Below are 23,271 nucleotides of genomic sequence, written 5' to 3'. Positions count from 1 at the left end.
AAAGCACCCCCCCCCCCCCCCATCACACCTCCTCCTCCATGCTTCACGGTTAGCATGATGGCGCCGACATAGATGGTCACCTCGCTAAGAGTCCTTATGAAACTATGCAGTATTTTTGTTTTTCCACTGTCGGAACTAGAAGCACAAGCATTTTACTACACTCGCATTAACATCTACTAACCATGTGTATTGACCAATAAAATTTGATTTGGCATGTGGAGATCATCCGTTCACCTACTCTGCTTCTCACAAAGACACAGCGGTTGGACTCATCAGACCAAAGGACAGATTTCCATTGCTCATGTTTCTTGGCCCAAGCAAGTCTCTTCTTCTTATTGGTGTCCTTTAGTAGTGGTTTCTTTGCAGCAATTCGACCATGAAGGCCTGATTCACGCAGTCCCCTCTGAACAGTTGATGTTGAGATGTGTCTGTTACTTGGGCTGCAATCTGAGGTGGTTAACGTTAATGAACCTATCCTCTGCAGCAAAGGTAACTCTGGGTCTTCCTTTCCTGTGGCGGTCCTCATAAGAGCAAGTTTCATTATACCACTTGATGGTTTTTGCGACTGCACTTAAAGAAACTTTAAAAGTTTCTGAAATTTTCCGGATTGATTTACCATGTCTTGAAGTAATGGAGTGTCATTTCTCTTTGCTTATTTGAGCTGTTCTTGCCATAATATGGACTTGGTCTTTTACCAAATAGGGCTATCTTCTGTATACCACCCTTACCTTGTCACACAACGGATTGGCTCAAACGCATTAACCTGTTTGGGCTATAGGGGGCGAATTGGAAAAACTGGAAAATATGCGCAAATTTTCAAACGGCCTTTTAATCAATTTCTGCTCTTACAATATGCATATTGTTAATAGTATTGGATAGAAAAGAGTCTCAAGTTTCTAAAACCGTTTTAATTTTTTCTCTGAGTGGAACACAAGTCCTTTGGCAGCACTTTCCCCGACCAGGAAGTAAAATGCAAGATGTTTATGCTCGCTTCAACGCTCTGCCTATACATGGTCATGCCACTTATGACCCGAAACACACCTCGTACGCCTTCCTCTGGGTGTCTAGAGGACGTCAGAGGAGAAATCATGCGTTTATCTTGTTTTGACGTGAAATAAGACCTATTTCTTTGACGTGACCGTCAATTTCAGGAAGTCAGAAGCGTGCGACTTGGGAGAGATATCATGTTTTGTTTTGCTGCCGTTTCGGATGTGAACTATCTCCAGCTCGGATTTGATTTGATAAATGAGACCATGTCATCGTAATGTATGTTTTTTCAATATAGTTTAATCAGATTATTTGAATTTTTTCGGGAGTTTTGCCGTGTTCCGTAATGTTTACTTTGTTTACGTTGGAGAGTTCCGTGCCACTCGACGAGTACCCCTGCTAAATGAAGATGGAAAGTTGCCATTCTGAATGGATTGAACGACTCTTCTGGACTAAGGACAACTTGATCAACATTCTGATGAAAGATCAGCCAAAGTAAGACCAAATTTATAATGTTATTTCATATATCTGTCGTGCATGTCAACTGGTCGCGCGCGCCCAAGTGTGTCTGTCTGGCGTGGCTATGCTAATTTAGCGCTACATTTAGTTTTCGATGTAAAACATTTAATAAATCGGAAATATTGTCTGGAATCACAAGAATCCTGTTTTTCAATTGCTGCACAGTATGTATTTCTCAGAAATGTTTTATGAGGAGTAATTAGGTATTTGATGTTGGTGTCTGTAAATGTTATGGCTGCTTTCTGATTGTAGCTGAAATGTAATTTATGATTTATACCATAAATATACACATTTTTCAAAAAAAAAAAATGCTATACAATAAATATGTTATCAGACTGTCATCTTATGAAGTTGTTTCTTGGTTAGTGGCTATATATATATCTTCATTTGGTCGAATTAGTGATAGCTGGTGATGGACGTTGGTGTTAGAAAGTGGTGTCTTTTGCTAAGGTGGTTAGCTAATAGATTTACATATTTTGTCTTCCCTGTAAAACATTTTAAAAATCGGACATGTTGGTTAGATTCACAAGATGTCTGCCTTTCATATGCTGTATTGGACTTGTTAATGTGTGAAAGTTAAATATTTAAAAAAAATGTTTTTTTTGAATTTGCCGCTCTGCCTTTTCAGTGGAATGTGGGAGGAGTTCCGCTAGCGGAACCCCTGGCCTCAACAGGTTTTAAGAAGTAAAGAAATTCCACAAATTTGACCCGATTCAGGAAACTAGGCGTATGTTTCAAGTCACGGCTTCACAGAAGAGCGGTTTGAACATAAAACATATTTTTAATAATAAACTTGTATGCCATCTGTAAAAACCAATAAAATTGTTAAATTACACAAGCCTTGTTGGTTAAGCCACAGAAAAAGATAGCTACCTTCCCAATAGCCATGATTGGCTGAGATAGTGAGCTGGACATGCTGAGAGAGGAATTCGGATTGGTCTGCCATAGAAGGCTTCTGTCTATTTGAGATCGTCAGTCTGTGTTGGTAATCCTGTCAAACGCGGCTTTTTTAATATTTATTGTGTAGTGGAGCGGAGTAATTGTTGCTCTCCACTTTCTGGAGGATCAAGTTTTGAAATCAGTGGAATTAGAGAATGATAGCTAAAGAGATGGAGAAAACCACCTGTCTCTGGATTACATCTTCAAATTAAGGGCAACCGTGGCATGGCATTCTTGACAGGGAGACGCGTCCATCATGCATGACGTATACAGGTAAGATAGCTAGCTACATTTTCAGATATTATACGTTTTCTAAATATGATAGAAAGTGGTTTCATTTCAAGCTAAAGTGTACTGTTAGCTAGCTAAAGTTAGCTGGCTGGCTCCGTAGCTGACGTTATTCGTTTCCCAGAGCCGTTTGCCATTCTAGTTAGAGCCTAATGTTAGCTAGCTAATATTGAACATGTTTGGTTAGCTCCCAGCACTGTGGCATTGTTGGCACTGTTCATTGTTGTTTAACTAGCAAACGTTACCTGGCTTGCTCGTTAGCTAACGTGACGTGTGTACAACACCCGTTAAATATGGCCGGTGTCAGTAAACGTCTGCAAAAAAGCATAATGAAATGTCCTCTCACTGTCAACTGCGTTTATTTTCAGCAAACTTAACGTGTAAATATTTGTATATCTTTGAAAGACAGGGTCCTGAAAAAGGGACATTCCTTTTTTTGCTGAGTTTATATATAAAAGTCAGTGTTCGCCATGGCCAGCGAAGAGCCCGGATCTCAATCCCATCGAGCACGTCTGGGACCTGTTGGATCGGAGGGTGAGGGCTAGGGCCATTCCCCCCCAGAAATGTCCAGAAACTTGCAGGTGCCTTGGTGGAAGATTGGGGTAACATCTCACAGCAAGAACTGGCAAATATGGTGCAGTTCATGAGGAGGAGATGCACTGCAGTACTTAATGCAGCTGGTGGCCACACCAGATACTGACTGTTACTTTTGATTTTGAACCCCCCCCTTTGTTCAGGGACACATTATTCAATTTCTGTTAGTCACATGTCTGTGGAACTTTATCAATTTATGTCTTAGTTGTTGAATCTTATGTTCATACAAATATTTACACATGTTAAGTTTGCTGAAAATAAACAGTTGACAGTGAGAGGATGTTTATTCTTTTGCTGATATATATATATAAGTTCTGCCCCACCTGCCCTGAATGACGGGTCGACACTGTCAGTAAGTATTAAAGCCTAATAGCACAATTTCAGCCAGTAGAGCTGATTCTCATATCATAAACCCTTTTCCTAATTTATGATCAGATGAAGCATCGCTGGCAGCTCAAGGACATCCCTGCAGGAAACCTCCACAGTGATGTCACGGCCTGTCTCACAACAAGACTATAAACGTGTAATTACAATTACTCGGCCATCTTTGTTTACACAAATTACGCTCAAAGCACTCGTTTGGATAAATTACTATCCAATGTAGGTCTAGTGCTCATAATATACAATTATTTGATTACATCACACCAAACACTTTAATACATCTTATCAATGTCTTACTCAGAGGCTGCCTTACCATGGCAACTGGGGAAGGAAAAAGGGACAGGGTGTGAACAGTGTTACTGCAGAGTGGGGTGGACATAGTAACTCTGCCTGCATGCTATTCACAGCACATACTGTCCACACGGAACTGTAGATGCAGTGTAGCTGTGCCATGATCCTAATGTGGGGACCATGTGACCAAGCTGGCAGATTGAACGAGGCCTTTGGATAATATGCATTTGGAAAGGATCCATCATCCATCCCAAAGCATCTAAATAATGGAGCAGATTATCTCTTCTAAAACCATGCTGGAATTACCTCATATTCATGTCTTGCCACTGCGAGGATTTTTCATTTGTTTAATAAAATAATCACACACACACACCAAAATATATCACATCTTATCAGTATTATGTGCTAGTACACAAACATACAACCTGATAATTCTGATAAATGTTGAGAATTATGAGCCATGAATGTATAGCCTATCTGAAGAGTTGAATAATAGCCAAAACGGGGGAGCTATTGTAATAAGATGTTTAGGTCACACTAGTATACATTCAGATCCTGCAGAATAAATAATACATTGTAGTCTAGACACACACACAAATAGCTTGATCAGCCATCCTTAGCCCTAAAACAATAGCCACGGATGCCTGGAGTTGTACTAGTGAGTCTTATCAGCTGCAGCACTAGGGCGGCTCCGGGTCCTAATTTTCTGTTAGTAACACTCATCTGGAGCCTGTGTACCTCTCCCCGACTGCCTGCTGCAGCCACACTTAATTGAATGAAGCTTGTTTCTTCAATGGCTCTACAGTCGCATACAGAGGCATGTCAGTTTAGCACAGCAGCACTATGCTGACTCTCCTAACAGACCCGAGCGGATATAGAACAGTGGGAATAGGATGTTTACTTGGCTTAAAGCTTTTTGTTTGACAGTATGCATCAATAACACGTCATATACACAATCCTATTAGTATATTAGGTGCTAGCATACAGGACAAAATTCATCTGAACAAAAATAAACGCAACATGCTGGTCCCTGAAATAAAAGATCCCAGAAATGTTCCATATGCAAAAAGAGCTTATTTCAAACATCATACATATGTTGAACTAACAAACCATTGAACTTCATCATTCACTTTGGTAGTTAAAGTAGAATTGACAGCGGACACAAAATCTATGGTTGAAAAAAAGATTGTCAATAGAGAACATAGTTTAAAATGGGATGCCATCAAACTTCCAGAACTGCTGCCCCATACAGCACAGTAGGATATTGGCCCATATAGCTCACTGAGTGCCGGCAGTTTCATACGGATAAGAGCTTCGCTCTTGGAAAATTGAATACATGCCATCTTTATTTACGACAGAATCTGTTTGTCTATGAAGAGTACCAGTAATATTTCCTGCATTATTGTTGGGATGGTGGTGGAATCACACTATTCCATTTGCCTTCATGTAATAATTTCGTCATTTATCATACACTTATTCAGAGCAACTTACAGGAGCAATTAGGGTTAAGTGGGGCTTGCTCAAGGGCACAGACATATTTTTCACCTAGTCGGATTGGTGTTTTCAAACTAGCGACATTTCAGTTACTAGTCCAATGCTCTTAACCAAAGTCATCCTGTCTGGTCTTAAGAGCAGATTATATTCTATCAATATTATATGGTTTTGTAATTTGTTTACCAATAAGCCCCTCACCATCATATAAAAAAAGGTAAATGAACAATGACCACGGTTAAACTCACAAAAATGTTTAACTGGCCTGGTGCCACCATGTTTCCATTTCTTGGCAGAATCATTTTGTGACTATTCAAATTAATGAAGTAACATTTTATATTCTGTTTCATTGGAAAAAATAAATGAAGAAAAAATACATTTTTACAAAAAATATATATGAACACTAACGGTATTTGTCGTACAATATCAAGTGCGTTGGTTTCCTAGCAAGGACGGACTTTCTTCCCTTCTCTGCATTCTCTACGACTGTCTTAGCCTGAACATTTCATTTCAAATGAATAAAAAAAGTAACGTGTAACAATGTCAATGGGCTAAACCTCGTCATTGTACTCATCGGAATTGTCGCTGGAGCCCCAATGGTCGCACTCTTCCAGAGAGATTATGGAGCTGAAGCTATCCATGGAGAGGTCACTTGCTGCTGCTACTATTGCTACGGTCTTCGTGGATCACCATCAGCTCCCCCCGGCTGGGCTGTGTGGAAAGACACAGTGGAAGGCATCATGAGCCTTCATAGACCCACACTGACCGGGGTCGTGTTCGGTAGGACACACCATAGCAAAATGTATTGCAACGGAAAATGAAAATCTGTTATTGGACAGGTAGCTCCCCATTTAAAAACGTTTGCTCCCTACTGAACACGACCCTAGAATTCATGGGTGGAGATGTGGCAGATGGTTGGATGTTTCTGAGTGAAAAGAGAAATCAAAACGAGTGCATAGGGAATTGCAGGGACCATAGCTCTATTTTTCCACCAAGTAGATATGGACCCTGCAATTCACTTAAACATCCATATATCCATCCACATCGCTAGCAATGAATTTCAACAACCTCTGCGAACCTAGGAGCAGGGTGAACATACCTCTCACCTTTCCTCTCGGTGATGAGCGCCAGGCGACGCTGCTTCATGTCGGGGATGAACTGCTCCACACATGCGAACGGCTCTGTGACAGGATGGCCTGCCAGCAGATAGGGCACTCGTCCTTCCGCTTACGCCACTCTCTGATGCAGTGCAGGCAGAAGCTGTGGGCGCAGTTAAGCGTCTGCCTGTAGGGGAGATATGAAAAAGGATCGAAACCAAACAACTCTGATTAAAGGCCCAGAGCAATCAATTCTGTTTTACCTGTATTTTGTATCCTTGTACAACAGACGAAACTAACACTGTGTAAGCACAAAAATATTTGATCTGTGTTATTTCCTGATAGCTGCTGGTTAAAAAATACAATCTACACAGTATCGTCTAATCAACATGTTTTGCATGCTTTGAGTTTTGGCTTGCCTGGTGACATCACCAGGTGGTATAAGTTTAATTAGACTAATAAAGAGAGCGCCAAACCTCTCTGCCAATAACAACTAGTTTTCCCCTCCCCACTCAGACCACTCTGACAGCCCTAGCGAATGTATTAAATATATATTTTTTGCTATTTCTATATAAAAGAAATTACCATTTGAATGGTAAACCTTTACAGTAAGGTACTAAATTGTTATCCAGAAATGTTTTGACATTCAGATAAAAACATCTGCAATGGTCCTTTAAGGTAATCTTTCATTGTGATAAAATTGGAATTACAGATTGAGATTAAGATTACAGTAAAGCATCTTCCAGTCAGAAGCTATAATTCCAGACAGAGAAGTAAACTGAACAGTACGAGACACTTATTGCTATCAAATGGGAATGATGTAAGACTGGTCAAAATATTTACCCTAATGAAGAGCTCAGAACAAATGATGCATTGAAGTTCGTTCTCCAGCACCTCCGTCATTTGCGTTACCACCTCCTCCTTTTGAGCTCTCGCCTTCTCCTTCTCTTCCTGCAAGACAAAACATTGGCTTGAAACCTCACCGATTTATTGTCATCCAGGTATGTCAAGTGAAGTCAGTAATTCAACTGGGTTAGGAAATTAAATTGAGTGAGGAAGTCACACTGGGGGTAGCTTACTTTTGTCACCTCCAGCTCTTTGTCTTTGGCCTTGAGGATGTCCTCAAAGCCTTGTCTCGAGAGTGCAATTTCCTCGATGCTATATGGATTGCAAACAGATTGGTTACACTATTATGGTTACATCAGGTTAATACAAAAGCGGAATGTTTCCTGTTGCTTACCTCTTGCAAAGCCTCCTCCAGCTGTTTTTTCAAACCATCCTCTTCATGCTGTGTTATTTTCACCTTTAAAACAAACATATGCCGGTATGAACACCTCATTCCAAAATCATGGGCATTAATATGGAGTTGGTCCCCACTTTGCTGCTATAACAGCCACTCTTCTGGGAAGGCTTTCCACTAGATGTTGGAACATTGCTGTGGGGACTTGCTTCCAATCATCCACAAGAGCATTAGTGAGGTCGGGCACTGATGTTGGGCGATTAGGCCTGGCTCGCAGTCGATGTTCTGAATACCTTTGGGATGAATTGATGGGGTTGAGGTAAGGGCTCTGTTCAGGCCAGTCATGTTCTTCAAACACCGATCAACAAACAATTTCTGTATGGACCTCGCTTTGTGCAGGGGTACATTGTCATGCTGAAACAGGAAAGGGCCTTCCCCAAACTGTTGCCACAAAGTTGGAATCATAGAATGTCATTGTATTTCCCTTCACTGGAACTAAGGGGCTTAGCCCGAACCATGAAAAACAGCCCCAGACCATTATTCCTCCTCCACCAAACTTTACAGTTGGCACTATGCATTGGGGCAGGTAGAGTTGTCCTGGCATCTGCCAAACCAAGATTCGTCCGAAGGACTGGCAGATGGTGAAGAAACTTGAATAACTGACTTGTTGGAAAGGTGGCTTCCTATGATGGTGCCACGTTGAAAGTCACTGAGCTCTTCTGATGTTTGTCTGTGGAGATTGCATGGCCGTGTGCTCAATTTTATACACCTGTCAGCAACAGGTATGGCTGAAAAAGCAGGATCCACAATATTGAAGGGGTGTCCACATCCTTTTGGCCATGTAATGTACCTTAAAATATTTTTTAAAAGGGGCGTGGATCAGAAAACCAGTCATTATCTGGTGTGACATCTCCTTCACAGTGTTAAATCAGGCAGTTGATTGTGGCTTGTGGAATGTTGTCCCTCTCCTCTTCAATGGCTTTGCAAAGTTAACACGCCGTCGTACACGTCGTTCTAGAACATCCTAACATGCTCAATGGGTGACATGTCTGGTGAGTATGCAAGCCATGGAAGAACTGGGACATTTTCAGCTTCCAGGAACTGTACACAGATCGTTGCGAGATAGGGCAGTGCATGATCATGCTGAAACATAAAGTAATGGTGGCAGATGAATGGCAAGACAATGGGCCTCACGATTTCATCGGTATCTCTGTGCATGCAAATTGCCATAGATAACATTTTATTGTTTTCGTTGTCTGTAGCTGCCCACACCATTACCCCGCCGCCACCATGGGGCACTCCCTTCACAACTTGACATCACCACATCCCTCGCCCACATGACGCCATACGACAGGTACAGTTGAAACCGGGATTCATCCGTGAAGAGCACACTTCTCCAGCATGCCAGTGGCCATCGAAGGTGAGCATTTTCCCAGTGAAGTTGGTTATGACGCCGAACTGCAGTCAGGTCAAGACCAAGGTGAGAGCGATGAGCACGCAGATTAGCTTCCCTGAGACGGTTTCTGACAGTTTGTGCAGAAATGATTTGGTTGTGCAAACCCTCAGTTTCATCAGCTGTCCGGGTGACTGGTCTCAGACGATCCCGCAGGTGAAGAAGCCGGATGTGGAGGTTCTGGGCTGGCGTGGTTAGCGTTTGTTAGGCAAGTTGGATGTACTGCCAAATTGTCAAACGACATGGGAAGCGGCTTATGGTAGAGAAATTAACATTAAATTATCTGGCAACAGCTCTGGTGGACATTCCTACAGTTAGCATGTCACATGCATGTGCCTTCAAAACTTGAGACATCTGTGGCATTATGTTGTGTGCCAAAACAGTACATTTAGTGGTCTTTTATTGTCCCCAGTACAAGGTGCACCTTTGTAATGATCATGTTTAATCAGCTTCTTGATATGCCACACGTGTCAGATGGATGGATTATCTTGGCAAAGAAATACTCACTAACAGGGATCTAAACAAATCTGTGCACAACATTTATGGCCATCTTTTATTTCAGCTCATGAAACATGCGACCAACACTTTACTTATCGTGTTTATATTTTTGTTCAGTCTATATGAATGGAGAATAAATGTCAGATATATATTTTTTTTTGGTCACATACACATCTTTAGCAGATGTTATTGCGGGTGTAACGAAATGCTTGCGTTTCTAGCTCCGACAGTGTAGTAATATATAGCAAGTAATATCTAACAATTTCACAACATATACCCACACAAATCTAAGTAAAGGAATTAGGAATATAGAAATATATGGACGAGCAATGTCAAAGCAGCATAGACTAAGATACAGTAGAATAGAATATGGTATATACATATGAGACGAGTAATGCAACATATGTAAACATTATTAAAGTGAAAAAGCAGGAATTGTGATTTGTCAGATCCCGATATCACCCAATGAGTCTCACCCAGAGGAGCTTCTCAGTCTCGCTGATGGACCTTTCCAGCAACTCCATCCTGTGAAGCTGGCCCCAGAGCAGCTCCAGCTGGCTCTGCAGCTCCCTCACCTGCTCCTCCTGGTGGGGGTCGCCCTGCTGCCGCTCCCCTTCCAGGGCCTCCACCCACTGCTGGGTGTCATTCATCCGCTCCCGCAGCACCAATTTTCTGCCTGTACGTAAGTCAGACAGACAACTTTAGTTAGGACCCATGAGCACTAAAATGTGAAGTTCATAGGAGCATGTCAAATTGGGTGTCAAATGAGACTACTTTTTAATTTTATTATTAAGGCATTTCCAACCATTTTCAATCTTTAAAATTAGGAACGAGCAAAGACTGATTTCTGGCCAAACATATGTTAAAAGTATTAAAGACCCAACGTGGCTGTAATCTCAAAATCAAATAATTTCTGGGTAACATGGAACTCTTTGTTATTGGTCTATTAACGATTTTACTGCATAGTGATGGGATCATCCTTTTACAGCCTTAAGGCTGCGTTGAGACAATGACTTATCAATGACCCAAACCCAGCTCAGTTCAGTTAATCCCTATCATTGTGTCGCTGAGTTGTCATAATGCTTCAGCAAATGTACATTATCCCAAGGGCGTTGGTAGAAAATGTAAGTAACTTAATGTCCCTTTACCGCCCCGAATGCCTCTGCTGATCATACAGCTATTGTATGCAGTAACCATGTGCCTATGAACCGGAGTTATATGGTTAGCACTGAGGCGATGTGCCCTAGCAGGAAGTCCACTGTATGCAGCTCACACAATGCACTAACATAAATAACATGAGCATGTCTACCTCTGCTAAGCTTCCCAGTAAAGAAATTGAAATAATCAAGCAACACAGAAAAGTGCTAACAATAGCCCACGTTAACTTACTGTGCATTCGTAAAGTATTCAAACCCGTTGACTTTTTCCACATTTTGTTACGTTACAGCTTTATTCTAAAATTTACTAAATATTTTTTAATCAACCTACACACAAAACCCCACAATGACAAAGCAAAAACAGGTTCGATTTTTTTTTTTTTACTGAAATATTACATTTGCATAAGTATTCAGACCCTTTTCTCACCTGAGCTCAATTGAGTCTCATAGCAAAGGCTCTGAATACTTATGTAAATAATGTACTTTATTTTTTTGTAAATACAAACATTTCTAAAAACGTGTTTTCACTTTGTCATCATGGGGTATTGTGTGTAGATGAGGGGAAAAATACATTAATACATTTTAGAATAAGGCTACAACGTAACAAAATGTGGAAGAAGTCAAGGGCTCTGAATACTTTCCGAATGCTCAGCATGTAACTTAAGAAACAAGTTTCATGAAATCAATAATTTTCTAACATTGATATTGTGACAATCTCTAAAACTCACTTAGATTAAACCTTTGATGATACAGTGGTAGCAATATATAGTTAGAACATCTACAGAAAAAACTGAAAGGCCAACAGAGGTGTTGCTGTTAATATTCAGAACCACATTCCTGTAAAGCTTTGAGAGGATCTCATGTTAAATACTGTTAAGTAATATGGCTACAGGTTCATCTGCCTTACCTAAAGTCCATTCTTGTGGGAAGCTGCTAGTAGTCTGTGATAAACAGAAAGATATATTTTCTTGGTGATTTAAATATTGACTGGCTTTCATCAAGCTGCACACGCATGGAAAAGGTTCAGAATGTAAACAGCTTGCAACCTGGTTCAGGTTATCAGTCAACCTACCAAGGTAGTTACAAACAGTACATGAATGAAATGATCAACATGCATTAAATCAGATCTTTACAAATACTGCAGAACTGTGCTTTAGAGCAATAGCCAAATCACAATATAGTAGCCATATCTACGAAAACCAAAGGCTGGGCCTAATATAGTGGATAAGAGGTCACACAATAAGTTTGTAGTGATTCCTATGTTGTTGATGTAAATAATATTTGTTGATCAGTGGTGTGTAATGAGGAGCAAAAAAAGTGTTAAATCCCTGTGGATTGATGAGGAATTCAAAAAAATGTATGGTTGAGAGGGATGAGGCAAAAGGAATGGCAAATAAGTCTGGCTGCACAACCGATTGGCAAACATACTGAAAATTGAGAAATCTTATGACTAAACTGAAAAAAGAAAAAGAAACTATACTATAAAACAAAGACAAATTATATAAAAGAATGATAGTAAAAAGCTTTGGAGCACAAATCAAATTTTGGGCAGAAAGGCACTCGGCTCAATCATTCATTGAATCAGATGACTCATTCATTACAAAACCCAATGATAATACCAATGAATGATTTTAAAAATAGGCAAGATTAGTAAATTTAGGCATGACATGCCAGCAACAAACGCTGACACTACACATCCAAGTATAACCGATCAAATTATCAAAAGACAAGCATTGTAATTTTGAATTCTGTAAAGTAAGTGTGGAAGAGGTGAAACATTTTTCTACCAACAATGACAAGCCACCGGGGTCTGACAACTCAGATGGAAAATTACTGAGGATAATGGCGGACGATATTGCCACTCCTATTTGCCACATCTTAAATCTAATCCTACTGGAAAGTGTGTGCACTCAGGCCTGGAGGGAAGCAGAGGTCATTCCGCTACCCAAGAACATTAAAGCGCCCTTTACTGGCTCAAATAGCCTACAAAATCAGCCTGTTACCAACCCTTAGTAAACGTTTGGATAAAAATTGTGCTTGACCAGATACAATGCTATTTTACAGTAAACAAATTGACAACAGACTTCCAGCACGCTTATAGGGAAGGACATTCAACAAGCACAGCACTTACACAAATGACTGATGATTGGCTGAGAGAAATTGAAGAAAAAGATTGTGGGAGCTATTTTGCTAGACTTCAGTGCGGGTTTTGACATTATCGATCATAGTCTGCTGCTGGAAAAACGTGTATTATGGCTTTACACCCCCTGCTATATTGTGGATAAAGGGTTACCTGTCTAACAGAACACACTTTAATGGAAGCCACTCCAACATAATCCAGGTAGAATGAGGAATTCCCCAGGGCAGCTGTTTAGCTCCTTACTTTTTTCAATCTTTACTAATGACATGCCATTGGCTTTGAGTAAAGCCAGTGTGTCTACTGTATGTATGCGGATGACTCAACACTTTACATGTCCGCTATTACAGCAAGTTTAAATTACTGCAACACTTAAAAGAGCTGCAGTTAATTTCAGAATGAGTGGCAAGGAATAAGTTAGTCTTAAATATTTCAAATACTAAAAGCATTGTATTTGGGACAAACCATTCACTAAAACCTATACCTCAACTAAATCTTGTAATAAAAATGTTGGGAAATTGAGGTGACTGAACTGCTTGGAGTAAGCCTGGATTGTAAACTCATGGTCAAAACATTTTGATATAACAGTAACTAAGATGGGGAGAAGTCTATCCATAATAAAGCGCTACTCTGCGTTTTAAACAACACTATCAACAAGGCAGGTCCTACAGGCCCTAGTTGTCGCATCTGGACTACTGTTCAGTCGTGTGGTCAGGTGCCACAAAGATGGGACCTCGAAAAATTACAATTGGCACAGAACAGGGCAGCACGGCTGGCCCTTAAATGTACACGGAGAGCTAACAATAATATGCATGTAAATCTCGCATGGCTCAAAGTGGAGGAAAGATTGACTTCATCACTACTCGTTGACATGCTGAATGCACTGAGATGTCTGTTTAAACTACTAGCACACAGCTCGAACACCTATGCATACCCCACAAGACATGCCACCAAAGGTCTCTTCACAATCACATAATCAAGAACAGACTGTGAGAGGCACACAGTACCACAGAGCAGGGTTCCCCAACTGGCGGCCCGCAGGTTTTACTTGGGCCCCCAAGTTTAAGCAAAAAAGTAAATCCTTGTGGGACATAAGACTGTAAAACCACCAGGAAATCAGCTCCAAGTGATTTTAATTTAAGAAATCTATTCCCATGTATGATCTAAAATGTACCTGGTGAAAGCCAGCCTAATGATAAGCTTTCACCATATTGTTTTAATTGTCAAGTATTTTCATAATCGGTGCAGACAAAGGGGAGGACAGATTTTTGACAATTGAGAGATATTCACTTTTACTACATAAAACCTGTCCAAGAGGTTAGACATGAGTGAAGCACCAGCAGCAATAGACGTACGTTTGCAAGTTGGACAGATTCCTGATAGGACATACTGATTCGGCAGCGCCTCGAAGACATCAAACCCTACCTAGCGAAGGGACATAGTGAAGTGGCCTGCACCGCCTCCAGAACCAAGAAGAGTAAGAGGAAATTGAATTCTGATGAACTGGAGCCTTCAAGCCCTCTGAAGGCGAGTCCAGCCTCTGATGCTGCCGCATGCTGGGCCCGGCCTCCTCCCGTACCCTGGTCTCTCCCGGGGCTTGTCTGTAGGACAAAGCTGGCCCTGTGACTTGTCTGTGGCAGAACGTAGAGCTTCGATTTAAATGAGGTCGAAGGCTCCAGTTCATCATATTTGGCGCCGAAAAGAGATGGCCGCCTCGCTTCGCGTTCCTTGGAAAATATGCAGTATTTTGTTTTTTTATGTGTTATTTCTTACATCGGTACCCCAGGTAATCTTAGGTTTCATTACATACAGTCGGGAGGAACTACTGAATATACGATTAACGTCAAATCATCATCGTTCCTACCAGGAATATGACTTTCCCGAAACGGATCCAGTGTTTTGCCTTCCACCCAATACAATGGATCTGATCCCAGCCGGCGACCCTGTGCGACGCCGTAAAAGGGGCAAACGAGGCGGTCTCGTGGTCAGGCTTCGGAGACGGGCACATCGCGCTCCACTCCCTAGCATACTACTCGCCAATGTCCAGTCTCTTGACAATAAGGTTGATGAAATCCGAGCACGGGTAGCATTCCAGAGAGACATCAGGGATTGCAACGTGCTCTGCTTCACGGAAACATGGCTAACTCAAGAGACGCTAACGGAGTCGGTGCAGCCAGCTGGTTTCTTCATGCATCGCGCCGACAGAAACAAACATCTTTCTGGTAAGAAGAGGGGCGGGGGGGTATGCCTTATGATTAACGAGACGTGGTGTGATCATCATAACAACACACAGGAACTCAAGTCATTCTGTTCACCTGATCTAGAACTCCTCACAATCAAATGTCGACCGCATTATCTACCAAGGGAATTCTCTTCAATCATAATCACAACCGTATATATTCCCCCCCAAGCAGACACATCGATGGCCCTGAACGAACTTTATCTGACTCTTTGTAAACTGGAAACCACACACCCTGAGGCTGCATTCATCGTAGCTGGGGATTTTAACAAGGCTAATCTAAAAACAAAACTCCCTAAATTCTATCAGCATATCGATTGTGCTACCAGGGCTGGAAAAACCCTAGATCATTGTTATACTAATTTCCGCGACGCATATAAGGCCCTCCCCCGCCCCCCTTTCGGAAAAGCTGACCACGACTCCATTTTGTTGATTCCAGCCTACAAACAGAAACTAAAACAACAAGCTCCCGCGCTCAGGTCTGTTCAACGCTGGTCCGACCAATCTGAATCCACGCTTCAAGACTGCTTCGATCACGCGGATTGGAATATGTTCCGCATTGCGTCCAACAACAATATTGACGAATATGCTGATTCGGTGAGCGAGTTCATTAGGAAGTGCATTGACGATGTCGTACCCACAGCAACGATTAAAACATTCCCAAACCAGAAACCGTGGATTGACGGCAGCATTCGCGTGAAACTGAAAGCGCGAACCACTGCTTTTAACCAGGGCAAGGTGACCGGAAGCATGACCGAATACAAACAGTGTAGCTATTCTCTCCGCAAGGCAATCAAACAGGCTAAGTCCCAGTACAGAGACAAAATCGAGTCGCAATTCAACAGCTCAGACACAAGAGGTATGTGGCAGGGTCTACAGTCAATCACGGATTACAAAAAGAAAACCAGCCCCGTCGCGGACCAGGATGTCTTGCTCCCAGACAGGCTAAACAACTTTTTTGCCCGCTTTGAGGACAATACAGTGCCACTGACACGGCCCCCTACCAAAACCTGCGGGCTCTCCTTCACTGCAGCCGAGGTGAGTAAAACATTTAAACGTGTTAACCCTCGCAAGGCTGCAGGCCCAGACGGCATTCCCAGCCGCGTCCTCAGAGCATGCGCAGACCAGCTGGCTGGTGTGTTTACGGACATATTCAATCAATCCTTATCCCAGTCTGCTGTTCCCACATGCTTCAAGAGGGCCACCATTGTTCCTGTTCCCAAGAAAGCTAAGGTAACTGAGCTAAACGACTACCGCCCCGTAGCACTCACTTCCGTCATCATGAAGTGCTTTGAGAGACTAGTCAAGGACCATATCACCTCCACCCTACCGGACACCCTAGACCCACTCCAATTTGCTTACCGACCCAATAGGTCCACAGACGACGCAATCGCAACCACACTGCACACTGCCCTAACCCATCTGGACAAGAGGAATACCCATGTGAGAATGCTGTTCATCGATTACAGCTCAGCATTTAACACCATAGTACCCTCCAAACTCGTCATCAAGCTCGAGACCCTGGGTCTCGACCCCGCCCTGTGCAACTGGGTCCTGGACTTCCTGACGGGCCGCCTCCAGGTGGTGAGGGTAGGTAACAACATCTCCACCCCGCTGATCCTCAACACTGGGGCCCCACAAGGGTGCGTTCTGAGCCCTCTCCTGTACTCCCTGTTCACCCACGACTGCGTGGCCATGCACGCCTCCAACTCAATCATCAAGTTTGCGGATGACACTACAGTGGTAGGCTTGATTACCAACAACGACGAGACGGCCTACAGGGAGGAGGTGAGGGCCCTCGGAGTGTGGTGTCAGGAAAATAACCTCACACTCAACGTCATCAAAACAAAGGAGATGATTGTGGACTTCAGGAAACAGCAGAGGGAGCACCCCCCTATCCACATCGACGGGTCAGTAGTGGAGAAGGTGGAAAGTTTTAAGTTCCTCGGTGTACACATCACGGACAAACTGAATTGGTCCACCCACACAGACAGCGTTGTGAAGAAGGCGCAGCAGCGCCTCTTCAACCTCAGGAGGCTGAAGAAATTCGGCTTGTCACCAAAAGCACTCACAAACTTCTACAGATGCACAATCGAGAGCATCCTGTCGGGCTGTATCACCGCCTGGTACGGCAACTGCTCCGCCCACAACCGTAAGGCTCTCCAGAGGGTAGTGAGGTCTGCAGAACGCACCACCGGGGGCAAACTACCTGCCCTCCAGGACACCTACACCACCCGATGTCACAGGAAGGCCATAAAGATCATCAAGGACAACAACCACCCAAGCCACTGCCTGTTCACCCCGCTATCATCCAGAAGGCGAGGTCAGTACAGGTGCATCAAAGCAGGGACCGAGAGACTGAAAAACAGCTTCTATCTCAAGGCCATCAGACTGTTAAACAGCCACCACTAACATTTAGCGGCCGCTGCCAACATACTGACTCAACTCCAGCCACTTTAAAAATGGGAATTGATGGAAATTATGTAAAAATGTACCACTAGCCACTTTAAACAATGCCACTTAATATAATGTTTACATACCCTACATTACCCATCTCATATGTATATACTGTACTCTATATCATCTACTGCATCTTGCCATCTTTATGTAATACATGTACCACTAGCCACTTTAAACTATGCCACTTTATGTTTACATACCCTACAGTACTCATCTCATATGTATATACCGTACTCTATACCATCTACTGCATCTTGCCATGCCGTTCTGTACCACCACTCATTCATATATCTTTATGTACATATTCTTTATCCCTTTACACTTGTGTGTGTGTATAAGGTAGTAGTTGTGGAATTGTTAGGTTAGATTACTTGTTGGTTATTACTGCATTGTCGGAACTAGAAGCACAAGCATTTCGCTACACTCGCATTAACATCTGCTAACCATGTGTATGTGACTAATAAAATTTGATTTTGATTTGATTTGATTTGATCAGAATTCAATTTCCTCTTACTCTTCTTGGTTCTGGAGGCGGTGCAGGCCACATCACTAGGTCCCATGTACATTGGCCGTCGTGTCGTTGCTTTAACATACAGTGCAGTCTGGATATCATTAGGAGGCAGCTTGGGGACACGAGCTGGTGAGTGACATTCAAGCCACGTCCAATTGTAACCTGAGACAAGAGTGGAGCTTAGGCCAAAGAATTTGATTTATAGTAGCTCCTGTTATATTAGCTTTGACAAGAAAAAGTGTTAACAAGAAACATATGCAGACAGCAGAGTAAGATTCCATAGATTTTTCTATCATAGAGAAGAGATGTGATTTTATTGTGATGTTAGCTAGTTAAACAAGGTGGCTTATGTCTTGAACTAGCACCACTAAAGTTAGCTAGCCAACATTCGGTTTGTGAGAACTGCGACTAGTGTTAGTCATTTGTACACATAGGAGGCTACTCCGTTAGCCATGGACTAGGCTACCCCATTCATAGACGCTAACTGCTTAAGCTCTTATTCACGATAGCATCTTCTGACCGGGGGAGATTTGTTAAGTGCCCCAACGCTTGCTCTAAACATTAAAGACCCACCTCAGAAGAAGTTACCTCACCTATTTTGTGTAATTCCTGTCCTAGAGTGGAAATGCTCTTTCGGTTCCACCTCAAAGACTGACACAGGTTGCGAATACATAAGGAATTGGGGGTGGGAACGTTGTGGTGATTTCAACAAATAAGGCATTGACTGACAGCTGTCAGTGTAACTAGCTAGCATGCTAACCTTAGCTAGCTAATGAAAGTTGTGGACACCATTTAAGACAGGAATACTGTAAGTCAAGTGAAAATAATTATTTCAGAAAAAGACAACCAGCCTACAGTGGTTCCTCCTTTAAAAGTTGCGAGCTTACGCCGCGAGACTTAGAGGTACCCAGTGTCACGGCTTCATTGCTTCAGACCACCACAGGGGGGTTAGAGCACTCATTATGCATTTGGGTCCCACGTTTTTATGTGACCAATCATATAGAGTGGTTCCAATGACGAATTTGACTTTATGCCACCCGTCGCTGGTGACTTTCTTCAGCAAAGATGTCTGACAAAAACATTACGGTGGAAGCAAATGTAAGTAATTATAAAGTCATAACGAGTCAAGCAAAAAAATGTAAAATTGAGAGGAATGTGTTAGTTAATGTGGAGAAACGATGAAAAAAGTAAATTTACGAAACTCGCATTTTTAGCAAGTTTTTTCCCAGTCCTATCCAATACCAGGTGTATCCAACTGCATTATTTGAATGATGCTGTGTCTGCATGTATGTATTACAATTATACACTTTCAACAGTGTTTACCACTCCTGCTCCTGGGACATCAATGACTACACATTGTAACTATGCAATAGACTAGAAACATGATTTAAGTAAAAGAAACATGATTTAAGTAAAGGCTGATTTGTAATTCATATATACAGAAAAAAACAGTACACTACACTTCCTATGCATATCTAACTCCCTTCATCTGCATTAATCTGAAGAGCTTCTCCCAGCCATGTAGACGATTGAAAACAGGGCAGCAAAGTTTGTCACCAGAGCAGTTTAGAGCATATTACTATTTGCCTGTGAATAACCAGACCTTCATACAAACTTGCTATGCTGAATTCTTGATGCACAACCGAAGGTGCTGTCATTTCCTGCCAGCAGGCCCACAAGCGAGCCACTCAGGCGGAGAATGATGCATGGAGGAGGGCGAGGAACGAGATGGGAGTAACAATCCAGGCTATTTGCTCTGAGACCGGCATAATAAATATAATGAAACAAGCAGGGAGCAGGTTTCGAACCCTCAACATTCTAGCCCAAGGTCCAGCACGCTATCGACTGTGCCTAAATGTATTAATTGGGGTTGGGGCCAATTGTGGCTAAAAACACTATCAATTGGAATCTTTAAATAGTGGAAAGGGGAAAAAGTATCAGTTTTTCACAAGCGTAGCAGGCTGTGAAATCTGCTGACGTTTCTAGGATGGGCTATTAGCTGAACAATAGATTATTCAACCTTTACTAAAGAATTGTCGAATAGCCGAGCGAGGTGTGAACCCCCCCAAATAAATCATTTGTATCTACCTTTCCACATCTACCTACACACGGTTAATTTTCATGACACATACATACATATGTATATGTCATGTCACCCGAGTGGCGCAGTGGTCTAAGGCACTGCATCTCAGTGCAAGAGGCATTACTACAGTTCCTGGTTCAAATACAGGCTGTATCACACCCGACTGTGATTGGGAGTGCCATAGGGCGACGAACAATTGGCCCAGCGTCACCCGAGTTTGGCCGGGGTAGGCCAGTCAATGTAAATAATGCTTTACTATCCAAATGTAAAAGCATATACTGTACAGCACTGTATTTCTTCATCAGCAGTCTCCGATAACTTCACCGCATCTACCACCTCTGATACTTCGCCCTCATACACTTCCTCCTGTCTTCAACACCCTCTGCTTACACTTTCTACCATTCTTCTTTAACAAACCATCTCCCTTTTTTCCACCATTTTTATCCGACTCAAGCTTACCCTCTTCTTCCCTCTCTCTCTTAGACCTCTTCTCCCTCTCTTTTTCCCTCCATTCCTCCTCCGTTTTCCAAGTATACGTCTCCTTATGATAATACTGCTGCCCCACTCCTGACACCCATCTTGTTCTTGTTTTCTCTGGGGACTCCATTTCCCACAATGCCTCACTCTTAGACTTTTTCTTCATGTCCATATTTCTTGTTCATATCTGAACCACTGAGGTATAATAAAAAAGGTCTGAACAGACATTTACATAGAACGTCTGAAATATATGAATTTAAATCTTGATTATAATATGTAAAGCTGTTGCAAAGAAACCACACAAGACATGCCCATCTCAATACATCCCAAATGATCTTATGCTAATTGTAACAACATTAACCATCAATTTGATGAGAGCAAGTACATCAATCAAGTTTCTGACATATCACACTTGACACTCCTGCTCCTGATTACAATAATGCGGTATGTTTCTCACTTTATCTTTATAACTTCATGTTAAGAAAATACAATTTCATCATAAATGCTGTCTTTACCAAGATTGCCATAATTCCTGGTATTTGAATGTACAGTACAATACATGCATTCTATTTATTGGCCTGCGTGAGAAATATTTTTGAAATGCATAATTGCTTTTCTTCTTTCTTGAGGTTATCACTGAGCTGTGAACTGGGTATGTTTAAAATTGTACATTTAAGTAATTTAGCAGACGCTCTTATCCAGAGCAACTTACAATTAGTGCATTAATCTTAAAATAGCTAGATGAGACAACAAGACTTTAATAGTATCATGCACATTTTCCCTCAACAAAGTATTTATCAGCAAAGTCAGTGCTAGTGGGAATAGAGAAGTACCAATAAAAATTTTATTTTATTTTTATGTCAGAGCATTGTTTCTATCTCATTGCTTGTTCCCATCAAACCTCGGCAGATCAGTGATTATTTCACGGAAAATAGATAGGATTAAAGAATGCGTTTCCCAAAAATTCGAACTGGGCCCGGGGTTCGGTGTCAGACCTCACACTAACTGACCGTTAATGAGTCCCAATGCATCCCAGCCTAAACAGTTCCGTATGGAACAGTTCAAGCGTTTATTATGACGACATTTTGTGACGTTTGTGTTCGTTTTGGACTTTTGACAGATCGGGTGTAACCGATGTGAAATGGCTAGCTAGTTAGCGGTGGTGTGCGCTAATAGCGTTTAAATCGGTGACGTCACTCGCTCTGAGACCTTGAAGTCGTTGTTCCCCTTGCTCTGCAAGGGCCATGGCTTTTGTGGAGTGATGGGTAACAATGCTTCGAGGGTGACCGTTGTCTGTGTGCAGAGGTTCCCTGGTTCGAGCCCAGGTACGGGCGAGGAGAGGGACGGAAGCTAAACTGTTACATTGATGCTGTTGACCCTGATCACTGGTTGCTGCGGAAAAGGAGGAGGTCAAAAGGGGGGTGAGTGTAACCGATGTGAAATGGCTAGCTAGTTAGCGGTGGTGCGCGCTAATAGCGTTTCAATCGGTGTCGTCACTTGCTCTGAGACCTTGAAGTAGTTGGTCCCCTTGCTCTGCAAGGGCCGCGGCTTTTGTGGAGCGATGGGTAACGATGCTTCGAGGGTGGCTGTTGTCGATGTGTGCAGAGGGTCCCTGGTTCGAGCCCAGGTAGTGGCGAGGAGAGGGACCGAAGCTATACTGTTACACGGGCACACGAAGTCTACGCCCCCTCTTCGGCGATTGGTCAACAGGGATTTTCAATGAAGCGCATGTTGTTGTCATTCAACGAGAGACGACTCTTCCTCATGCACATTTTTCCACTTGAAAAATACTGCACCAAACATCCTACTCATATGCAAAATAAGATCTCCTCCGGCAAAAATATTCTTCAGGGTTAGGTTTTACTTAGCATTATGTGTTCCCTCCCAAGTGCTTATAAGGGCACAGATGACAGACCGGTAGGATTCCAGTTGAGGTTGTTTAATGAAGTGATTGCTTAGTACAACCACCAATTACATAAGCTATAAATAATATGGCTACAATAGGTTCTGCTACACTAATGAATGATCAGAGGAGTGCAAATACACAGCACTACTGAGCAGAACCATCATCCTCACACAACTGCATGGACTTGAATGTATATAGCTACATCCACAAGGCTCATGGCTAACAAAATACCTTCACAATCTATACAGTATACATCCATAAAACCACAGGCCATATAAGACTAGACACTGAAATGCAAAATGTCTTAGATGACAGAAACAACAGGGTTAGCAAGCGTACAGTTGCTAGCTCGGGTAAAAAGGCTAATTAGCATTAAAAAGGAGTGTGTCCACAACACATGAATTGTAAGAAATATGGACGCACACTGGCCTTGGCTAAAACAAAGAATGCTATCTAAAGGTAATCACAGGAGATGGCTGGAACTTATCACGGCTGGTGTACTTTCTCTAGTTACTTCCTTCTC

General features: G+C 42.3%; 1 pseudogene; it reads right to left on the bottom strand.

Annotated features, from left to right (window-relative positions):
* Window positions 1–4,345: 4,345 nt before the first annotated feature.
* Window positions 4,346–21,014, bottom strand: LOC139582299 (E3 ubiquitin-protein ligase rnf8-like; annotated as a pseudogene).
* Between the last annotated feature and the right edge of the window lie 2,257 nt (window positions 21,015–23,271).

Source organism: Salvelinus alpinus, chromosome 8 (genome assembly GCF_045679555.1).
Source record: "Salvelinus alpinus chromosome 8, SLU_Salpinus.1, whole genome shotgun sequence".
Classification (NCBI taxonomy): domain Eukaryota; kingdom Metazoa; phylum Chordata; class Actinopteri; order Salmoniformes; family Salmonidae; genus Salvelinus; species Salvelinus alpinus.
Note: the sequence above shows the minus strand (reverse complement) of the source record. Positions and strands in the feature narration are given on the sequence as shown.